General features: G+C 50.2%; 1 long non-coding RNA gene across 2 annotated transcripts in view; it reads right to left on the reverse strand.

Moving 5' to 3' along the window:
- Nucleotides 1-22,247, reverse strand: part of LOC147115201 (uncharacterized) — a 162,877-nt gene that overhangs the window by 48,565 nt on the left and 92,065 nt on the right. Inside the window, exon 4 of one of the 2 annotated variants that reach the window (XR_015079089.1) lies at nt 7,812-7,957. The exons of the other annotated variant lie outside the window; for it this stretch is intronic. This is a non-coding gene — a long non-coding RNA (uncharacterized LOC147115201). Of the gene's footprint in view, nt 1-7,811; nt 7,958-22,247 lie in introns of those variants that run through there. 2 annotated transcript variants of the gene reach the window in all.

The following is a 22,247-nucleotide window of genomic DNA, read 5'->3' on the forward strand; positions in this document are numbered from 1 at the left end:
CCGGTCCTAGAGTCACACTGACCGGTCCTGCAGTCACACTGCCCGGTCCTAGAGTCACACTGACCGGTCCTAGAGCCACACTGCCCGGTCCTAGAGCCACACTGCCCGGTCCTAGAGTCACACTGCCTGGTCCTAGAGTCACACTGCCCGGTCCTGGAGTCACACTGCCCAGTCCTGGAGTCACATTGACCGGTCCTAGAGTCACACTGCCCAGTCCTAGAGTCACACTGCCCAGTCCTAGAGTCACACTGACCAGTCCTGAAGTCACACTGACCAGTCCTGGAGTCACACTGACCGGTCCTAGAGTCACACTGACCGGTTCTAGAGTCACACTGACTGGTCCTAGAGTCACACTGACCAGTCCTAGAGTCACACTGACCGGTCCTAGTGTCACACTGACCGGTCCTGGAGTCACACTGACCGGTCCTGGGGTCACACTGACCAGTCCGAGAGTCACACTGACCGGTCCTGGAGTCACACTGACCAGTCCTGGATTCGCACTGACTGGTTCGAGAGTCACACTGACCAATCCCAGATTCACACTGACCGGTCCTGGAGTCGCACTGACCGGTCCTGGAGTCACACTGACCAATCCTAGTGTTACACTGACCGGTCCGAGAGTCACACTGACCAGTCCTGGAGTCACACTGACCAGTCCTGGAGTCGCACTGACTGGTTCGAGAGTTACACTGACCAATCCTAGAGTGACACTGACCGGTCCTGGAATCACATTGACCAGTCCTGGAGTCGCACTGACCGGTTCGAGAGTTACACTGACCGGTCCTGGAGTCACACTGACCAGTCTGGAGTCACACTGACCGGTTCGAGAGTTACACTGACCAATCCTAGAGTGACACTGACCGGTCCGAGAGTCCAACCAACCGGTCCTAGAATCCTAGGCTCAGTGTAATTTTGTTTGATAACCCTCCTGTGAAACGCCTTGTGATGTTTTATGACATTAAAGGTGCTGTTGTTGAGGATGAATCATCTGCCGACACTCACGGTCAAGGCTCACAACGAATGAAGACTGAATGTCCTTTTGGCGGGGAGGGAGATAACCGAGATCCACCGCTGCCCATGGAGCTGGGTCCCAGCAGGAATTAGACCCTCAAGGGCAACGGGAGAGTAAATTAGATGGGAAATTTGGGAAAAACTTGAAATTCAAAATCAGCTGCACACAAGATAGGGCAGGCCAGAGTGCAGCAACATTTCATCACCATGCCAACGCTTTCACTGTTGCCAAGTGAGACACAGCAGGGGTCAAAGGGCCAGGCTTGGCCAGTATGTGTTTACATTTCTGAGTGGTGAAGTTGTACTGTTATGACATGAACATCTAGAGCCAGAGGCCGATCGTGTACTGATTTGAGTGGTCCACGCTCAGTTTGTTGTGGAGTTAAATTCAGGCTGGATTCATCCTGGAATGAACTTTGCAGTGTAAATGGTGTTCTAAACTTATCTGGTCATTATCACATTACTGTTTGTGGGAGCTTGCTGTTTGTGGGAGCTTGCTGTGCGCAAATTGGCTGCCGCGTTTCCTTCTTTGCAACAGTGACTACGCTTCAAAAAGTGCTTTGTTAGCTGTAAAGCGCATCCTAAGGTTGTGAAAGGCGCTTTATAAAAGTAAGATTTCCTTTTTTTTCTTCCTAATCCTGCAATCCTGTACCGAATTAAGCGTTACTATCAAAAGAGTTTCTTTACATCCCTGTTGCTATTACATGTATTTATTTATCTCCACTAACACAGGGAATAAATGCAAGGGCACTCAGAAAAAATAACCGGAAGAGAAACATTACCAACCGTGAGAGTTTGGGAACTCGAGCCCACATTAATAAAGGGCACTTGCCTTTTTTTTTAGGTTCACCAATATTAAAATATTCCTGGATATGGGTCCTGATCCTTTTCCCTTCTCCAGATGGTTATGTGTGCTCTTTAATTTTGAAACAATGGCATTTTAAACAACAGATGGTGCCTCCGACTCATATTTTAAATAATCCAGCAAAAGCTTATGATTCAGAAAAGCCAACGGTTATTTATGACCCGCAGATTCATTCAGAAAAATCTCCCGCTCCAGCTTCTGAAAGGAAGTGCATTTTCCCATACAACCACAACTGCCAAGTCATCAAAGGCGGCCCTCTGTACACACAATGCTGGCCCTAAAGGCTTGAACAGCAGCCAAGGTATGACCGAGTGTTCAGTGAACAATCCCTCCCAAGTTAGGGGGATATTTCCTTTTCCTTAACAGTCAAGCGTGCCAGCTCATTCAGGCTGTGTGTCCTGTGTTTGGAATTACAAGAGAACTACTAACTAAGTCCTCATCTACTTGAATAAAATTTTAGTGAGCGGCACTGCACAGATTATTAGGAAGCTGTGACCTGGACGGGAGAAATCTTTGGGGTTTTTTTCCGGTCAATAACATCAGTCTTCCCCAAAGATTTGCTCATCAACAAGACACAAGGTCACCTTTAAAGAGCTGCTGTCAGCTCCTCTGATGAGACCTATTTCAAAGAAGCTGGTGCAGATCACTGCAAGACACTGTCCAGTGTGTTACTAAGCCAGGCAGGCTAGTAGGCCCCAGGTTTGACTCTTGGGGCTGGATTTTCATTCAGGTGCGGCCTGGTGTCGTGTAATCCGCATTTCGTGTTATCCACCCGAATCTAAATGGATGTGGGAGATTGATGCAATTTTAACTTAATTGTCCAATTGATTTCCAACGTGCGGGAACCCTTGGCAAATGGGTTTTTCCTGACTGAAAGTTGCCTCCGATGATGTCATCATTGCTGCTGCATTTAAGGTCTACAGCAAGCCTTGCTTCTTCTGCAGACTGCCAAGCTTTTTGACTGTGGAGTGAGAGGGACCTGGAGGCACCATGAGCAGCGGGAGACCCAGATCAGCTCCTCGTTTTGACGAGGTGGCCTTGCAGGCATTAGTAGATGGGGCTGCAGCCAACATGGAGGTGCTCTTCCCTTCTACAGGGAGGAAGAGGCCTCCCAAGCAGACCAAGGCAGTGTGGATGCAGGTGGCTGAGGAGGTCAACTCCTTAGGAGTCACCCGCAGAACTTGGATTCAGTGCCGCAAGAGATTTCATGACCTTCGCCGCACTGGAAAAGTGAGTATGAATTTCCCATCACCCTCAATCTGATCCCCATTGCCTTTCCTCACCAGCACTCAGCTTCAGCAATCTCTTCCTCAATATCCCACTTGACACTGACATCCATGCACCCTTACCCATTCCCTTTCCCTCTATGGTCACAGTCACATAACTATTCAACTATGCAGCCCTCACACTCCCTATCACTCTGATGCTTTGGAAACAACTGACAACACACAGGGAGGGCCCTTGGTCGTTCCACCTCACTCCATCTTTGTCTCCTTCTAAGTATCGATGCATGGAATCTCTACACTCACTCCTTCATTCTCGCTTTGTTGCAGCACTGCGCAGATGTCACTCACTACCTCTCACGAAAGTCGGAGCTGCCTTTGGCACCGCTGCTCGGACATGTTGAGGTAGCTGACCCTGTGTCTGTAGACCCTGTTTGGGGGGTATCTCCTGCGCCAACGGGCTTCCAAGCGCTGGCCCCTTCTGGCCTGTGCCGCTTCAGGTGGGTGAGCAGCAACCTGGTGCTCCTGTTGCTGCTGCTGTTGCTGCTGTTGTTCCTGGTTCTGCTGGCGCTGCGGCTGGTGCTCGAGCTCATCTAATGCCCAGAAGGGAAGGAAATAAATGGCTCCCATGCTTCTGGTATATGCCTCAGTTGAGGAAGCGCTCAGTGAGGGTGGCGAGAGGGGTTTCCCAGGAGGTCACACTGGAGATGGGTGTCAGGCTCCAAACTTCCACAGCTATGGTTATGCCTGCTAAAAGTTCCCCCAGACCTGAGACAACAAAGTCCTGCCACCTGCAAATGATGGCTGATCAAATCTCCTCTTTAATGGTTGAGCTGCAGCTGATAGTCAGCAATCCAATAGTGCTCCCGCCAGGTTTCACCATCGTGTTTCAGAACAGGCGTGTTTCACGTGGGAAAAGGGTTAAATTCGCAAGGTCCTTTCAAAATAGTATTATAGAGGCTATGTAGTGCTTGTTAAGGGCCTTAACAACCTATCCCGCCTGTTGGAGGCGGGACGGAGTCGGGACCATTAGACACAACCGAGTTAAAGTTGCTCGGAGTCAGGAACCAGGCGGGGGGGGGTCCTGACCGCCAGTTTTCGCTATTTTAACCCCCCACACACCTCCATTCACGCCTCCACAGCCCAATGAAAATCCTGGTCTAGGTCTGTGCTAAGTTAGCTGATCACGGTTTCGAGTTAGATATATTTCTTAGAGCTAAAGGTATCAAGGGATATGGAGAGAAGGCAGGTACGGGGTACTGAGTTTGGATGATCAGCCATGATCTCATCGAATGGCGGAGCAGGCTCGAGGGGCTGAATGGCCTACTCCTGCTCCTATCTTCTATGTATCTATGGGATGTTACAATTGACCTTAATGCCCCCGCGTGGCCTAGGGAGGGGAAGTAAATCGGACAGGATTCCCACTGTCAATCACGATCCACTGACTCCTTCTGGGAAGTGTGTTGCGAGTTGACATTGGGTGGGAACAGGATCAGATCTGGCGCTGACCCATCCCTTGGTTGCATGGCCTGCCGACGCTCACGATCTGGGCCTGCACGTGAAGAATGGCCCCTTGGGCAAGGTGGCTGCTAAACCAATGGAACTGTACTCCACCAGGAGTCTGAGGGACAGGGAGACAGAAAGTGGAGAAAGTTAACAACCAAGCCAGGGCTGCTGTAGCAGCAGCACAGTAAAGTGAATAGGCTGGCTCACACTTCTGCCAAGGTTCAAATGACAACCCCAGAGGCCAGTGAGATAATTGGTTAAAGACCGTTGTAAAACCAATCATTCTTTGTGCTGTACCAGTACAAAATGTTCTTTATATGTATTTGCTTTCTTCACCCTACCTTCTGTCCCTATAGGCATGAGCGACTCTACATCTGAACCGGATCCAACTAAAACTGAATATGTGGGTCAACGAGGACCACACAATAATATAAATGTTAATACAAAGGCCAAATACTGCTGGAAATATGAAACATAAACAGAAAATGCTGGAAACACTCAGCAGGTCAGGTAGCATCCGTGGAGAGAGAAACCGAGTTAACGTTTCAGGTCTGTGACCCTTCGTCAGAACTGAAAAAGTTAGAGATGTAACAGGTTTTAAGCAGGGGCAGGGAAAGGGGGGAGGGGAGGAAAGATCAAAAGGGACGGGCTGTGATAGGGTGGAAGGCAGGAGAGATTAAATGACAAAAGGGATGATGGTGCGAGGCAAAAGGAGATGGTAATGGGACCAGTAAAGAAACATAAGTTGGGTCCAGAGGAGGTGTAAATGCTGCACCTGAGGTCCAAATCCAGTGGCCTCAGACTAGAGAGGAGAAAAGCCTGCTGGGATCTGCCTGCTGATCACTGTCCAGTGAACCATGGGGGCTCACATGTACAGATGTCAGTGAAGCACAGGATACAGCTTAGGCTCTGAATCCCCCACCCCCTACATGTTCCCTCAAAGTCAAACGGAGCATTCATACTCACTGCCAGGTACACGCGTGAAGAATGGATGCTTGACTGAGGTACAGGGGAGCTGCTGGTACCATTTGAACCAAGCCCCAGCTAGATTCATGAGGGGAGAAAGGGGAGAGCAATAAGGTAAAGAAAATTCAACATCTTAAAACATTTTTACACTATTGCTGTCAACCAACATCACTAAAACTGATTATCTGGTCATTATCACATTGCTGCTTGCTGTGCACGAATTGACAGCCGTGTTTCCTACATTGCTGCAGTGACTACACTTCAAAAAGTATTGAATTGGCTGCAAAGCGCTTTGGAATGTCCTGAGGACATGAAAGGTGCTATATAAATACAGGTCCTTTCTTTTAGTTTGGATTGCGAGAGCCCAGCGTGCATGAGCTGGCTCCCAGTGTTAAATCTATTAAATCTGACTCCCTATCCTGGCGGCAGGCTTGTAGACTTATGTAAGACTAGGTTTATGAGCCTGCCATTGACATAAAGGAGCCGGATTTAGTTGTGTAAACATTGGGAGCGGCTCTTAGATGCTGGAATCGGAACTAAAATGCCGTTGTAAAAGCGGCTTGAGTGAAGTGGTTCTCTGGTGACGGTCTCTCACTGGCACCACTCCAGGCTCAGCTTTCATGCTTCAGATTGAGTGGATCCCAATCACTGAAGCTTCCTGTCGGCTCATCTGGTTAAGGCAGCGAGCAGCGGAGCCAATGAGCAGGTCAGTCAGCATCTGTGGAGGCTCTCGAAAGGTTGGTGAGAGGAGTTGGAAAAATTCGTGTTCAGTCAAGCAAGACGACCTATTTCACAAAGACAGGTTGCGTCGATGAAAAATAAGTGGATCCAATCACAAGCGTCGTCCTGCAAGTTTTCCTGATGGGAAACAAAGCAGTCCATCCATTAGTGTCAAGTCTCACCTCATCAAGTGTCCACCTGCGGAGAGATTGAAGAAATCCACGTGAAAGACACGAAGTCCAGTCCAGATTCCAAAGGGATGCTATTGTTACATCCCTGCTTTACGCTATCGTACAAGTAGATAGAGGTAGAGTCCACACCCATGAAAGTCAGTTACTCTGACCGCTTAAGGGAACAACTGACATCACCGAACTTGAGAAGGCATCTACAGCAGACCCAGATTTGTAACAGTGGCACTCGTGCTGCCAACAGCAACCGACAATATATCGGAGGCAAACGTTATGTCGGCAATGGTGACCAGGACCCAGCATTTGAAGGGTCCCGAAGTGTACCCATTGTAGCAGCACAAAACGTGCTCTTCCAGTTGGCCCAACAGGGTTTCCGTGCACTGTGGGAGTACCTTCACCACACGGACTGCAGCGGTTCAAGAAGGTGGCTCGCCACCATCTTTTCAGTTAGGGATGGGAAATAAATGCTGGCCTTGCCAGCGATGCTCACATCCCATGAACAAATGAAGAAGGAGCAGCGCTCCGAAAGCTTGTGATTTCAAATAAAGCTGTTGGACTATAACCTGGTGTTGTGTGACTTCTTACAAATAAAAAAAGACATTGGCAAAAATAACCTGGAACAACGGCTCTTGTGGGTCACCAGTATCTGCAGAGTGGTTCTTGTAAAGAAAGAAAGATTTGCATTTAAATAGCACCTTTCACGACCTCAGGACGTCCCAAAGCATTTTACTGCCAATGAAGTACTTTTGAAGTGTGACTGTTGTAATGTAGGAAACACGGCAGCCAATTGAGCACAGCAAGGTCTGTTTTGGTGATGTTGGTTAAAGGATAAATATTGGCAAGGACACCCGGGATAACTCTCCTGCTCTTCTTTGAAATAAGGCTGTGGGATCTTTTACGTCCACCTGAGAGTGCAGATGGGGCCTCGGTTTAGCGTCTCATCCGAAAGACGGCACCTCCGACAGTGCAGCACTCCCTCAGCACGGCACTAAAATGCCAGCCTGGATTATGTGCTCGAGTCTTTGGAGTGGGTGTTGAAACCACAACCTTCTGACTCAGAGGCTAGAGTGCTGCTGACTGAGCCACAGCTGACAACTCGGTGAAAGTTCTCTGCTCAAGTGTTGCGCAAAGGATAATATAAAAATGTTATAAGATGTATGGGAATGCTGATGTCTGACCAGCACTGACTCAGCTGAAGAACGTTCACACACACTAACTTGGTGTGAGGGCCGATTGCAATGCTAATGCATTCAACTTGGTTACGAAAGCCCCTTTATCAGTACATTCAGTGAATTACAGTAACATGAATCACAGGCAGGTCAACAGTTTACAGTAGTTTACAATGCTTTTATTGTTCTCTCCAGTACAACTTTGCTCATGGTAGCAGTGTGATCCTTATTCAGTAAACAGAAGTGGTGTTCGTAGTGAACTGCTGTCGTTAGGATCTCCACACATTCCAGTTACTTTATGTTCGGAGACTAAAATCCAAGGGGGGATTCAGTGTGATAAACATTATCATTGAACAGTAGCTGTAGCATTGCTCTCAATATATACGAGCTCCTTCATTATTTTCCTATTAATCCAGTTCATGCGTTTAAGTTGCGCTGAGCATTAGACGACTGTCTACACTAATTGTGCATTAAGATGTAATCATTTTTCTATGTAGCATTAATAAAAAAAACTAATAGAGTGCTAACTTTTGCCTACACTCCTAAAATTACAGCTCCAATCAAATGCACTGAGCTAACACCATTGATTTTTTTGGCTCCTTCAAGAGCTTATTAGGCAACAATTAACAGGAAACATGCAGATTTATTCAGGATTGAATTGATTTGATACATCACACTCATTTTTCACAGCTGACCTTGGTGCAAGAGCACCAGAGGAGCAGGCAGAGTTCAAGTGGGTGAACAGAGGCAGAGATAGATCATGGAACTGGTCATAAAGGAATCTGATGGGTAACATAGCCGCACGGGTGTAGCATCAGGTCTCTTCTTGCTCAGCGCCAGGCAAGGACGTGACTTCAGACCTGTGGCAGCCGCTGGAACCAACTTCTGGACAGGGAGCGGCCTCTGGACAGGGAGGGGCCTCCGGACAGGGAGCGGCCTCCGGACAGGGAGGGGCCTCCGGACAGGGAGCGGCCTCCGGACAGGGAGGGGCCTCCGGACAGGGAGGGGCCTCCGGACAGGGACCGGCCTCCGGACAGGGAGCGGCCTGAGGACAGGGAGGGGCCTCTGGACAGGGAGCGGCCTGAGGACAGGGAGCGGCCCCTGGACAGGGAGCGGCCCCTGGACAGGGAGGGGCCTCTGGACAGGGACCGGCCTGAGGACAGGGACCGGCCTCTGGACAGGGACCGGCCTCTGGACAGGGACCGGCCTGAGGACAGGGAGGGGCCTCTGGACAGGGACCGGCCTCTGGACAGGGACCGGCCCCTGGACAGGGAGGGGCCTCTGGACAGGGGCCGGCCTCTGGACAGGGACCGGCCTGAGGACAGGGAGGGGCCTCTGGACAGGGAGCGGCCTGAGGACAGGGACCGGCCTCTGGACAGGGACCGGCCTGAGGACAGGGAGGGGCCTCTGGACAGGGACCGGCCTCTGGACAGGGACCGGCCTCTGGACAGGGACCGGCCTGAGGACAGGGAGGGGCCTCTGGACAGGGAGCGGCCTCTGGACAGGGAGCGGCCTGAGGACAGGGAGCGGCCTGAGGACAGGGAGCGGCCTCTGGACAGGGAGCGGCCTGAGGACAGGGAGGGGCCTCTGGACAGGGAGCGGCCTGAGGACAGGGAGCGGCCCCTGGACAGGGAGCGGCCCCTGGACAGGGAGGGGCCCCTGGACAGGGAGGGGCCTCTGGACAGGGACCGGCCTGAGGACAGGGACCGGCCTCTGGACAGGGACCGGCCTCTGGACAGGGACCGGCCTCTGGACAGGGACCGGCCTGAGGACAGGGAGGGGCCTCTGGACAGGGACCGGCCTCTGGACAGGGACCGGCCTCTGGACAGGGACCGGCCTCTGGACAGGGAGGGGCCTCTGGACAGGGACCGGCCTCTGGACAGGGACCGGCCCCTGGACAGGGAGGGGCCTCTGGACAGGGACCGGCCTCTGGACGGGCCGGCCTCTGGACAGGGACCGGCCTGAGGACAGGGAGGGGCCTCTGGACAGGGAGCAGCCTGAGGACAGGGACCGGCCTCTGGACAGGGACCGGCCTGAGGACAGGGAGGGGCCTCTGGACAGGGACCGGCCTCTGGACAGGGACCGGCCTCTGGACAGGGACCGGCCTGAGGACAGGGAGGGGCCTCTGGACAGGGAGCGGCCTCTGGACAGGGAGCGGCCTGAGGACAGGGAGCGGCCTGAGGACAGGGAGCGGCCTCTGGACAGGGAGCGGCCTCTGGACAGGGACCGGCCTCTGGACAGGGACCGGCCTCTGGACAGGGACCGGCCTCTGGACAGGGACCGGCCTCTGGACAGGGACCGGCCCCTGGACAGGGAGGGGCCTCTGGACAGGGACCGGCCTCTGGACGGGCCGGCCTCTGGACAGGGACCGGCCTGAGGACAGGGAGGGGCCTCTGGACAGGGAGCGGCCTGAGGACAGGGACCGGCCTCTGGACAGGGACCGGCCTGAGGACAGGGAGGGGCCTCTGGACAGGGACCGGCCTCTGGACAGGGACCGGCCTCTGGACAGGGACCGGCCTGAGGACAGGGAGGGGCCTCTGGACAGGGAGCGGCCTCTGGACAGGGAGCGGCCTGAGGACAGGGAGCGGCCTGAGGACAGGGAGCGGCCTCTGGACAGGGAGCGGCCTCTGGACAGGGAGCGGCCTCTGGACAGGGAGCGGCCTCTGGACAGGGAGCGGCCTCTGGACAGGGAGCGGCCTGAGGACAGGGAGCGGCCTCTGGACAGGGAGGGGCCTGAGGACAGGGAGCGGCCTCTGGACAGGGAGGGGCCTCTGGACAGGGAGCGGCCTGAGGACAGGGAGCGGCCTCTGGACAGGGAGCGGCCTGAGGACAGGGAGCGGCCTCTGGACAGGGAGGGGCCTGAGGACAGGGAGCGGCCTCTGGACAGGGAGGGGCCTCTGGACAGGGAGCGGCCTGAGGACAGGGAGCGGCCTCTGGACAGGGAGCAGCCTCTGGACAGGGAGCGGCCTCTGGACAGGGAGGGGCCTGAGGACAGGGAGCGGCCCCTGGACAGGGAGCGGCCTCTGGACAGGGAGGGGCCTGAGGACAGGGAGCGGCCTCTGGACAGGGAGCGGCCTGAGGAGAGGGAGCGGCCCCTGGACAGGGAGCGGCCTGAGGAGAGGGAGCGGCCCCTGGACAGGGAGGGGCCTCTGGACAGGGAGCGGCCTGAGGGCAGGGAGCGGCCTCTGGACAGGGAGCGGCCTGAGGGCAGGGAGCGGCCTCTGGACAGGGAGCGGCCTGAGGACAGGGAGCGGCCCCTGGACAGGGAGGGGCCTGAGGACAGGGAGCGGCCTGAGGACAGGGAGCGGCCCCTGGACAGGGAGGGGCCCGAGGACAGGGAGGGGCCCGAGGACAGGGACCGGCCTCTGGTCTGTATCCTCAGTGGAAGTGAAAGCAGACATTGCACTTCGACTCCACGGAGTCCTTCCAGGTGCCAGCAGCAGACATCCACTCATTGTCTGGTGTGCAGTTCACCACTTCATCACTCTAACTACCCAGGGCAGTGCATTTCAAGTTCAACACTGGCATGTGGCACTGGATGGCGAGGCAGATCAAACTCAGGTATTCCCCGAGCATGAGGCGCCAATGATTGCATTCACATTGCCATTCATGTACCTGTTGGGAGTGCCTGCGTTTTTATCAATGGAATGGTTGCTGTCCCCCTCACTGATCTGATGCTATATTTGGTACTGGCAAAAACAATTTCCCAAGTTGACGTTACTTTTCCATGGAAATCTCATGATGCACACCAGAACAGTAACTTGCATTTATATAGCGCCTTTAACATAGTAAAACATCCCAAGGCACTTCACAGGAGCGCTATCAGACATAAATTGATACCGGGCAAAAGAAGGAGACATTAGGATAGGTGAACAAAAGCTTGGTCAAAGAGGTAGGTTTTAAGGAGGAGGGAGCAGGAGAGAGGCGGAGAGGTAAAGGGAGGGAATTCCAGAGTTTACGACCTAGGCAGCTGGAGTAAATCAGGGGTTCTCCAACTTTCAAAGAGAAAAACAAACAAAAGATAGGTCCTGGGAGGTATGGGTTACTCACTCAGAATGTGGCTGATGACCCCACTGTGGGACCTCCCAGAATACACTAGAAATCCCAGTAACATTTCTTTCTCAGAAATATAATTAAGCAATACTTCTGATACCTGGATGGCTCTGGTTACACACTGGGGTATAGCTCAGGGGGCGCTGAAAGAATAGTGTGTTGCATGTTGTATAATATTGCTATTGAAAGAGGGATCATGCATGGTTGGTAAAGAGGAACTGCAACAAGCCAAGCCCCAGGAAGAGGATGAGGGAGAACATGACTCCCCACTCCCCCTCCCCATAGAGCACAACAGCCGGTACCAAAAGCACACTCATTAATGGCTTTTTGCCTTGAGACCTGCACACAACCCTTTCTACAAGTAGTACAGAGTTTTGTAAATGCATTTGAACTAAATGTTGTCCCAGCTTTTAAAACACGAACGGAGTGCTTTCTTTCGCATTCTTATATTTTTAAGCTATAAAACCAACGGCTGCGATCTTTACGGTGATTAGCATTTCCTTTTAATAATGTAAGAGTGCCGGTATACAATGGGGGTATAAGCTCACCCATAGAAGGCCCACAGATTAGGTCAGGACCCAAGGACACCAGGTCGCATCCTTCCTGCAGGACTTGCATCGGGTCTTCTAAGGGCAGGGTCTCTGCCCATCCCAAACAAGACCAATGGCATAGGAGGGGCCATTGCAAGGGGCAGGGATTCCCAGGACAGGGGTTCCCATGTCCCTGGCTTGAGAGCTGGCCAGTAGAGCATTGGCAGCCGGTACGCCAAGTGGACGCAGGTGTACCTGCTGCTTCAGTGGTGCCTGGGTCGAAACATTTCCGGCCTCCTTTATAAGGAAGGCGGTGGGCGAAGACGATGAGGCTCTTTCTTTCTATCTAGAGGCCCTGGCATCCCCCGGATCTGGTTCCACTGGGATTTCTGGGTTCCTTGGGCAGGTAGGCACCTGAAATATGCTCCTTGTGGAATGGGCACCTGACCAGGTTATTTATATTAAAGGACCTCCCTCTGGCCCATTGAACCTTGGCATGGTCAGTGTCAGAGGTCCTGGGCAGGCACATCCTGGCATTTACACTGGGACGTTGGCACCGTGGGTTTTTTGGTCCAATCAGTCTAAAAGGATACACTGCTGTGCTGGACCCAAGGTATCTTCTGAGAACCCACCTGTGATTCCACTGGCCCCCTACTTCCGTGTGTTGCTGATTCAGATAGTCCTTCCTGTGTGATTGGAGTAGCTTGTGCTGTCCTGTGTTGGCAAGGAATTGGCTGTGACTTGCTAGCCACCTATTTCTTCTTATGCGCCTGGAAGCATGCAGCTACTGGAGGCAGAGTCTTGACAGTGGCCACTGATCTCTGCTGCATTCTATGTTGTCTGTAAGGTTATGGTTTGATGGTTCCGAGTGTGTTTTCAAGTGCCTGAAATTCAGCTTTTATCAAAACTTGGACTGTATCATCAATGTGAGTGTTCAAATCCCTCCATAGCCCTCGCCCCTCCATATTTCTGTAACCTCCTCCAGCCCTACAACCCTCCGAGATCTCTACACTCCTCCAATTCCCATCACCCCACTATTGGTGGCCATGCCTTCAATCACCTAAGTCCTAAGTTCTGGAATTCCCTCCCTAAACCTCATTATCTCTCTATCCTCCTTTAAGACCTACCTCTTTGACCAAGAGTTTTATCACCTGTCCTAATATCTCTCTGTGTGGCTTGCTGCCAAATTTTATTTGATAACTTCTTTCACAAATCCTTCTAAGTGCGGCCGGTTGGAGGGGCTGCGTTTTCTCCCATGGATTGCAACCCATGTCCTGCTGGACTTCCTGTTTTGTAGTAGGTGCCCTTCTGCCCTGTAGAGGGTGTCTTGGTATTTCTTCATGTCATTGCAATGAGCTGTAGGGCCTTATCTGTGAGGCAGGCTCCTCAGGATTTCCTGGTACCCTCTATGAGCACCCAAATTGGCGCACTCCACACTTGGATTGACACCCTGAGTGTTATTTGTAATGTGTATCTATCTATGAAGGGGGTTAATGTCTGACTCACCAGGTGATTCTGTGTGAAGTATGTTAAAATTCTATCCGCAAAGGAAAAATAGCTTCCCTACGTTGTGCAATAGAGTCTCCCAGTGGGATCTATTGATTAAAATAAATAAAAAGGGCCATCTATTTTTGGCCAGTACTGTAGAATTAAAGCTATTTACATCCAACACAATAATATGATTCATGTTGCGTTCACGGCAATTACATGAGTCACGGACAACAAGGGCACAAATGTCCGGAAGGATATCCTGCAGATTGAAGTAAATGTCAGGTCAGTGTCCATCAGTAATAAGTTCCTCATTACTCACAAATGACCAGTTCACATATGGTTTGTGTCATATTATCAGTCTAATGCGTACAAGTGTTTTAATGATGTAGTCTGGGCAGTGATCTAACCAGTCTTGGACAGTAGGGTTAGTTTGAGGCATTCAAGCACTCGCAACAGGAACTGCAGTGCTTGTATTATCCAGTCTAAGGTTGCATTGCATAATCTCCACATCAGAACAAATGTGGCATCATAATACCCATCATGCCAGTATCACACAGGCATGATTTTTTTTTTTTTTTTTTATAAACAGCGCCAACTTTCTCTCCGCTCTTTGTTTTCTTGCTGTGGTACAGTTCCAAAGGCGCCGGTCATCTTTTGATAGCACCCAGCCATTATTCATGTCTGAAGCTTAATAGTGAGCGTCAGGAGACTATAGTTGGGACCAAATCTGACCTCACCAATAGCCATATGTGCAGACTTTCAGGATAGGTCACTGACTAGTTATCAAGAGCCGGGATCTCTGGTTGGTCTTCGCTTCCCTAACCCATTGGTGCTGAGGAGAATTGCAGCCCCCAAGCAGCAAACGCAGTAGAGACCAGCGATCAGACATGGAACTTTTCTGCCCTGTATGGCTTTGATATTCACTGTGTAATTCACGGAGCCACGGTAGAATCCCACGCATGGCCTTTCTTCCATCTGCCTGGGGGTTTCTTGCCCATTTGATTGTGGTGCCAACGATGTCTAAGTAAATTCTGCAGAAAGCATGTGATCCCTTCCTATCTCTTCAATCATCAATGGCAGAATCATTATACCCTCACCATCAATGGGAGAATCATTATACCCTCACCATCAATGGTAAAATCATTATACCCTCACCATCAATGGTAAAATCATTATACCCTCACCATCAATGGTAAAATCATTATACCCTCACCATCAATGGTAAAATCATTATACCCTCACCATCAATGGTAGAATCATTATACCCTCACCATCAATGGTAGAATCATTATACCCTCACCATCAATGGTAGAATCATTATACCCTCACCATCAATGGTAGAATCATTATACCCTCACCATCAATGGTAGAATAATGCTACTCCAATCATTGATGGCAGGAGCATTGTATTCCAACCATCAGCAGCAGAATCATGGCACTCCAACCATTGATGGCACTTGGTAATGTAAAGGCCTAGCTTCCGTTGCTCCAACATCATCAAGATTTCTCTGGGTCTAGTGATCCGCTAGTACATTAAGAGTCATCGCTCCTGGCCCATTAAATACACTGATCTAGTTCAGTATGTCAGTGCGCTCATGCTGTGAAGCACAAAATTGGCCGTGCCATGAGTGGCAAATTCAAACTAGTTTCTGTTAACTGCTTTCTGGAAGGGATTTTCTTTTTGTGCGTATGTGTGTGTGCGCGTGCGTGTATGTGTGTGTGTGCAGACATGTACTGAATATAGACATGGGCCCGAAAATTCACAGGCATTCCACCACACAGCGGCCCTAAATTGGGCAGTAGTGCGGCAGAAGGCCTGAGAATTGGGCTGGGTCCAAACTTCGACATCAGTTCCTGGGGACCGTGTGCAAGCAGAACATCTGCTCAGCACAAACATGGTCCCTCCTGTCAGAAGGGGCATGGTTGGGAGAAGGGAACTCCCAGACTTCTGCGTGGGATCTGCCCGGCAGCTAGTTCACCAAGCGGTAAGAGGTCTCCTGGCCAGCAGAAATCGGATCCACCCCTGAAGAACTCCGGCAGCATAAGGCAGGAATCGCCTCGTTAGAACCTCTGGATATCTTTGCGCGGGCTGGGGCTGGCAAACCATGGGGCTGCCATGTGCTGTGTAACCTTCTCCCCCGCTCTGGCACCCAAGGTGTGCCCATATGGTGGAAACTCCAACCATAAACATGTAGATAAGGGAACCACCTCCGACCCCAGATACAATGGTGGAGTGAAGAGTTGAGGTCCTCAGCAGACGGATCCCAGCACTTACAACGGGATCAAAGGTCCACGACTGTTCAGGCCCTGGAATTCTTCTCCCTAAACCTCTCTGCCTCTCTACCTCTTTTTCCTCCTTTAAGACACTCCTTAAAACCTAGCTCTTTGACCAAGACCTGCCCTAATATCTCCTTATGTGGCTCGGTGTCAAATTTTGTTTGATAACACTCCTACGAAGCACCTTGGGACGTTTTACTATGTTAGGTGCTATATAAATGTAAGTTGTTATTGTTGTTGTATAGTTTGGGACCCCAGCTGTTTAATGAACTTTGTTAACCAAGTTACAGATCCTCCAGTTTGCAGATTCCTGGCAGGAGTCCAAGACTGTGAGCTTTCAGACACAGCTGTTACTCCTCATGGCTAGACCATCAAAAAAAGAACTTTTGGTTTGTAAAACAGATTTAATTGATTAAAAACTGGCAGTTAAAAGTTCTTTGGGGAGTTACGTACTGTATTAATACTTTATTTACGGAGTCAACTTGCTTCTCTGTATATTTCTTTCTCATAATAAATCATTTGTAGTTTAGCCTGAAATATTTCTACCTATCTACTCATCTTGTGCTATTCCTGGTCTAACACAGCAGTGAAAGGGTAACGCCACAATGCCAACCCATTTACTACATGCATAAGTTGAAGTGTCGTTTCCTAAGAGGCACAGGCTTGCTTTTGGAAGCTACCTTTTGCTGGGAACCTTAGTAAAAAGTGTTGGGCGATGGCCTGAATTGTAACCTGATTTACATTTTTCACATTTGAGCCCAGTAGCCCTGCGAAGACCAGTAGCTGACAAACAACAACAACTTGCATTTACATAGCGCCTTTAACATAGTGAAATGACCCAAGGTGTTTCACGGAAGTGATTGTGAAACAAAATTTGATGCCAAGCCACATAAGGAGATATTAGACAGGTGACCCGAAGCTTGGTCAAAGAGGTAGGTTTGAAGGAGCGTCTTAAAGGAGGAGAGAGAGGCAGAGAGGTTTAGGGAGGGAATTCCAGAGCTTAGGGCCTAGGCAGCTGATGGCACGGCCGCCAATGGTGGAGCGATTAAAATTGGAGATGGGCAAGAGACCAGAATTGGAGGGCTGCAGAGATTGTAGGGCTGGAGGAGGTTACAGAGATAGGGAGGCATGAGGCCATGGAGGGATTTGAAAGCAAGAGATATTAGGAGGGGTGATCAAAATCTTGTTCAAGGTGGTGGGTTTTTAGGAGGGTCTTAAAGGACGAGAAGGAGGTTGAGAGGCAGAGGGGTGAATGGACAAGGCCAGAGTCAGAGGAGCAGAGCGTACGGGGTGGGAGGGAGAGGGTTGTTGGGCTGGAGGCGGTAGGGGTGAGGCCATGACAGATTTAAACACAAGGGCGAGAATTGTAAATTTGAGGTGTTGGGGGACTAATAGTTAATATTAGTTCAGCGAGGACATGGGGCGATGGGCGAGTGGGACTTGATGCAGCATAAAGTACAGGCAGCAGAGGTTTGGATGAGCTGAAGTTTACAGAGCGTGGGGGAAGGGAGGTGGGCCAGGAGAGCACTGGAGTAAAAAATATAAATTGGGGGGGTGGGGGTGGTGGAGGACGGCACACATAGGACACGTTTCCGAGGCAGGAAGGAAAACAATCTTAAAGTAAAGCGTCTCACTGAAGAGAACAAGGAAATAAAGGGAAGCGTGGCTAAGGAGACATAAATTACTGCTGATGACAATAAGAACAAATATTTGGTATTGTTCTACTGACAAGTTCTGGCACATAGGACAATGTTTGAGAGTTTGGTGATAAAATATTGGGTGTAAAAATTAATTATGAAACCAATTTATAATTATTGGTGCAATATTGTGGATACAAATTGTAGTAATTGCTACGCCCTGCTAACAAGTACATTCACATAAAGAAGGAACTACATAAACCAAAAGGAGAGCACTAGGAAATTGATATCCAGTAACTGAGTAGCATTTATTTATAAGCCGCAACTCTCCCAAATGACCATTCTTCATACTTGAGTCTAGGCTATTCGACCATGTAGGGCCTCAAAGCCAAGCCCAATTCTGTCCTCACACAACATTTACACATGTACATTTCCCAGCAGGGGCAGGAAATCTAACTCAAGTAAGGCCAACTGAGTCACCATGACTACCTCCTCGACTAATTCAATTAACTCAGCACAGATTGGAAATTGAATTTGGGACCTCTGGACTTTTATGGTCCAGTTAATCATTGCCTTTACCATTGGGAAAGGAGGGGCTGAGTTTTAACCATTTTGACTTAGATTTCCTCTGATGAGTATTATCCAAGGGTGGGGGGATGAATATGGCGGGGTGGGGGCTGTATTTTCTGATACCTCACTCCTGAGGCAGCAGCAGGCCAACTGTTCAACTCTTTCCAAATGGTAATTCTGCCAAAACTCACTGGGGTGTGGCTAATGGTGTACAAACCCCTTCCCAGCACAGGAACCTAAGAGGGAAGTGGCCATTTAAGGTGAAGTTGCCATTGTACAGTAGAAGGCGCTAGTTAGGCACAAAACTGAATATGTGGGCTGGGTATCGAGCAGGAATCAGGTAACGGGATGGTCGCCCTGTCTGGCAGCCAAGGACACCCTCGCCTCGAGACAGCAGTGTGATAGCCTGAGGACATGGGATGAAATGAGGAAGGAGTTACAGACCTGAAATAGATGCCAAAGTGAGTGTACCCAATAGATGCACCAAATAGATGGACAAAGTATGCATGTTACAAAATGTTTCCTCTTTGACTTGACACACACATACACACACATACACGTACAAAGCTCTCACACAACTTTGCCATGCAGTAAGCACGCGTAATCAAATGCCTACACATTCTGGTTGAGAACAATATAGAGCACAAGGAAACACCAGCCGGAAATCTACGTGGGGCGTCTTCAGACCAGGGACTCATCAAACTCTCGGACATACCATTTTCTGTTCCCCACCCACACAACCACCAACCACAGAAGGGTTCTCCTGACTTAGTATTTCTGCTTCAATGAAGGCTAATTGGGTAGTTCATATTTAACCAATATGATTTTAATTATTAGCACACTTATGTATACAAGTATTAAAATGCTCACTTCTTCTCCTTTTTCCTCCCCCTTACCTCTTCTCCTGGAGATGTTGATTCCCTTAACATACAAATTCAGGTCTCTTAACGCTGAAGGGAGGTTCTTTTTTTGGCTGAATCTCATTTTTCTTTTCGAAGTTAGCAAGCTGTACCTTCATCTTAAACCCCACTCAAATAGGTGCATTCTCCTTTCCACTCCCTGTCACCCCGTGCTAATTGCCAGAACCACCTTGCACTATCCACTTTATCTACTCCGTTCCGTCAGGCAGTGTCAGCTGTGGTCAGTGGGTAATACCCTCGCCTCTGAGTCAGAAGGTTGTGGGTTCAAGTCCCACTCCAGAGATTTGAGCACAAAATCTAGGCTAACACAACAGTGCAGTGCTGAGGGAGTGCTGCACTGTCAGGGGTGCTGTCTTTCGGATGTAGACGTTAAACCGAGGCCCCGTCTGCTCTCTCAGGTGGCTATAAAAGAGTCTAGTGCGCTATTTCGAAGACGAGCAGGGGAGTTATCCCCGGTGTCCTGGCCAATATTTATCCCTCACTCAACATCACTAAAAACAGGCATTTTACAGCCTGCCGGACTCAACATTGAGTTCAACAATTCCAGATAATTATCCCTGCCCCTATTTTTCATGCTGTATGATTTTTGCCACTCCCATTTGCAACATTTTTATCTTTCCTGCCTCTTACAAAAGTACAGTATGTTCTTTCAATTCCTTCCTCCCCTCCTAACCCCCCACCCCCTGTCTCTGCACCTGCTTAATATCTGTTACATCTCCAGCTTTTTCCAGTTCTGATGAAGGGTCCCAGACCTGAAACGTTAACTCTGTTTCTCTCTCCACGGATGCTGCCTGGCCTGCTGAGTATTTCCAGCATTTTCTGTTGTTATTTCATTATAAACAGATTATCTAGTCATTATCACATTGCTGCTTATGGGACCTTGCTGTGCACAAATTGGTTGTTGTGTTTCCTACACTACAACAGTGACTGCACTTCAAAGGTACTTCATTGCCTGCTGTGAGACGTCCTGAGGTTGTGAAAGGCGCTGTATAAATGCAAGTCTCTCTCTGACCATCTACTTCATTCAACTGACAGCGAAAACAAACTGGGCATGCTTTTGAAACCTTTCTGGACTGTACCCATCTTCCCTTGAGTGAGGTGCATATATCCAAGATCTGGAAGGCATTTGTTAAAGGTTAGTGTCGGCCCACATCTAACGACAGACTTTTACAGGTGCATTGAATCAAATGCACCTTGGGTGGGCGGACATATTATAAGCAATGCAAATGTTAGACAGGTGAACTATCCAAATACGTTACAACAGTGATTACACTTCAAAAAATGTTCATTGGCTGTAAAGCACTTTGGGATGTTCTGAGGTTGTATAGGGCACTATATAGATGCAAATCTTTCTTTTCGTTTTCAATTAGGTTTATTTACAATTAAGTAATACAAAACGCAGGCCTTCTCAAACTATAAAAGGTGCAGTTGAACGATACAGAACTGCAACTTTGGCAAAACCATTTTTACCCTTTTTGTTGAGTCTTTGTCAGGTATTTAGTACCCCCATAAGCTTCTTGAAAACATGATGACTACATAAGAGCATGGGGCCTAGCAATGTAACGAGCTAATGCCACAGTGATACCTTTCATGTACTGTTATGTCAAGCAATGCAACACTGTTTCTTCCAACCCTGTTAGACCTTAAACAGGTGTGCAGGTCTTAGGTCAAATAGAAGTCAAATACTTGATGAGTGACCCCACAATATCTTTTGCAACAGTGTATTGAACTTTGTCTGGAGAAGCAGATAACTGTTGCTGAAGAAGGGGGAGAAAAAAGAAACTGCCCAGAGATGGAGATAGACACAAGAGAGAGAACTTTACCCAACTCGGAATTTTCTACAAGAATAGAGACACTTTCTCAGAAACAGGGAGAGCTACCCCAGCAACAAGATCTTCCCCAACACTACAAATGCTGCACTGTGTGACAATGCTCACAGCACCTGGTGTAAAGGCCCATGACTACACACACCCACCCACCCACCCATCACACACACACCCACCACCCACCCATCACACACACACCCACCCATCACACGCACCCATCATACCCACCCACCCATCACACGCTCACACCCACCCACCCATCACACGCACCCACCCACCCATCACACACACACCCACCCACCCATCACACACACACACACCCATCACACACACACCCACCCATCACACACACACCCACCCATCACACGCACCCATCACACCCACCACCCACCCACCCATCACACACACACCCACCCATCACACGCACCCACCCACCCATCACATACCCACCCAGCCATCATAACTATCACACCCACCCACCCATCACACCCACCCATCACACCCACCCACCCATCACACCCACCCACCCATCACACCCACCCATCACACCCACCCACCCATTACACCCACCCATCACACCCACCCACCCATTACACCCACCCACCCATCACACACCCACCCATCACACCCATCACACACACCCGCCCACCCATCATAACTATCACACCCACCCACCCATCACACCCACCCACCCATCACACCCACACATCAAGCACCCACCCATCACACCCACCCATCACACCCACCCACCCATCACACCCACACATCAAGCACCCACCCATCCACCCATCACACTCACCCACCCATCACACCCACCCACCCATCACACCCACCCACCCATCACACCCACCCACCCATCACACCCACACATCAACCACCCACCCATCACACCCACCCACCCATCACACCCACCCATTACACCCACCCACCCATCACACCCACCCACCCATCACACCCACACATCAACCACCCACCTATCACACCCACCCACCCATCACACCCACCCATCACACCCACCCCATCACACCCACCCACCCCCACCCACCCATCACACCCACCCACCCACCCATCACACCCACCCACCCATCACACCCACACATCAACCATCCACCAATCACATCCACCCACCCATCACACCCACCCACCACAATCACACACACCCACCCACCCATCACACCCATCACACCCACCCATCACACACACCCACAATTCACAATTCACATCGCTTTATTGGCATGATAAGTTACATCTTATGTTGCCAAAGCATCAAAATACATTTATGGTTTAGCACATAA

The sequence above is a fragment of the Somniosus microcephalus genome, chromosome 7 (genome assembly GCF_052327205.1).
Source record: "Somniosus microcephalus isolate GS21.2 chromosome 7, FLI_Smic_1.0, whole genome shotgun sequence".
NCBI classification, from domain to species: domain Eukaryota; kingdom Metazoa; phylum Chordata; class Chondrichthyes; order Squaliformes; family Somniosidae; genus Somniosus; species Somniosus microcephalus.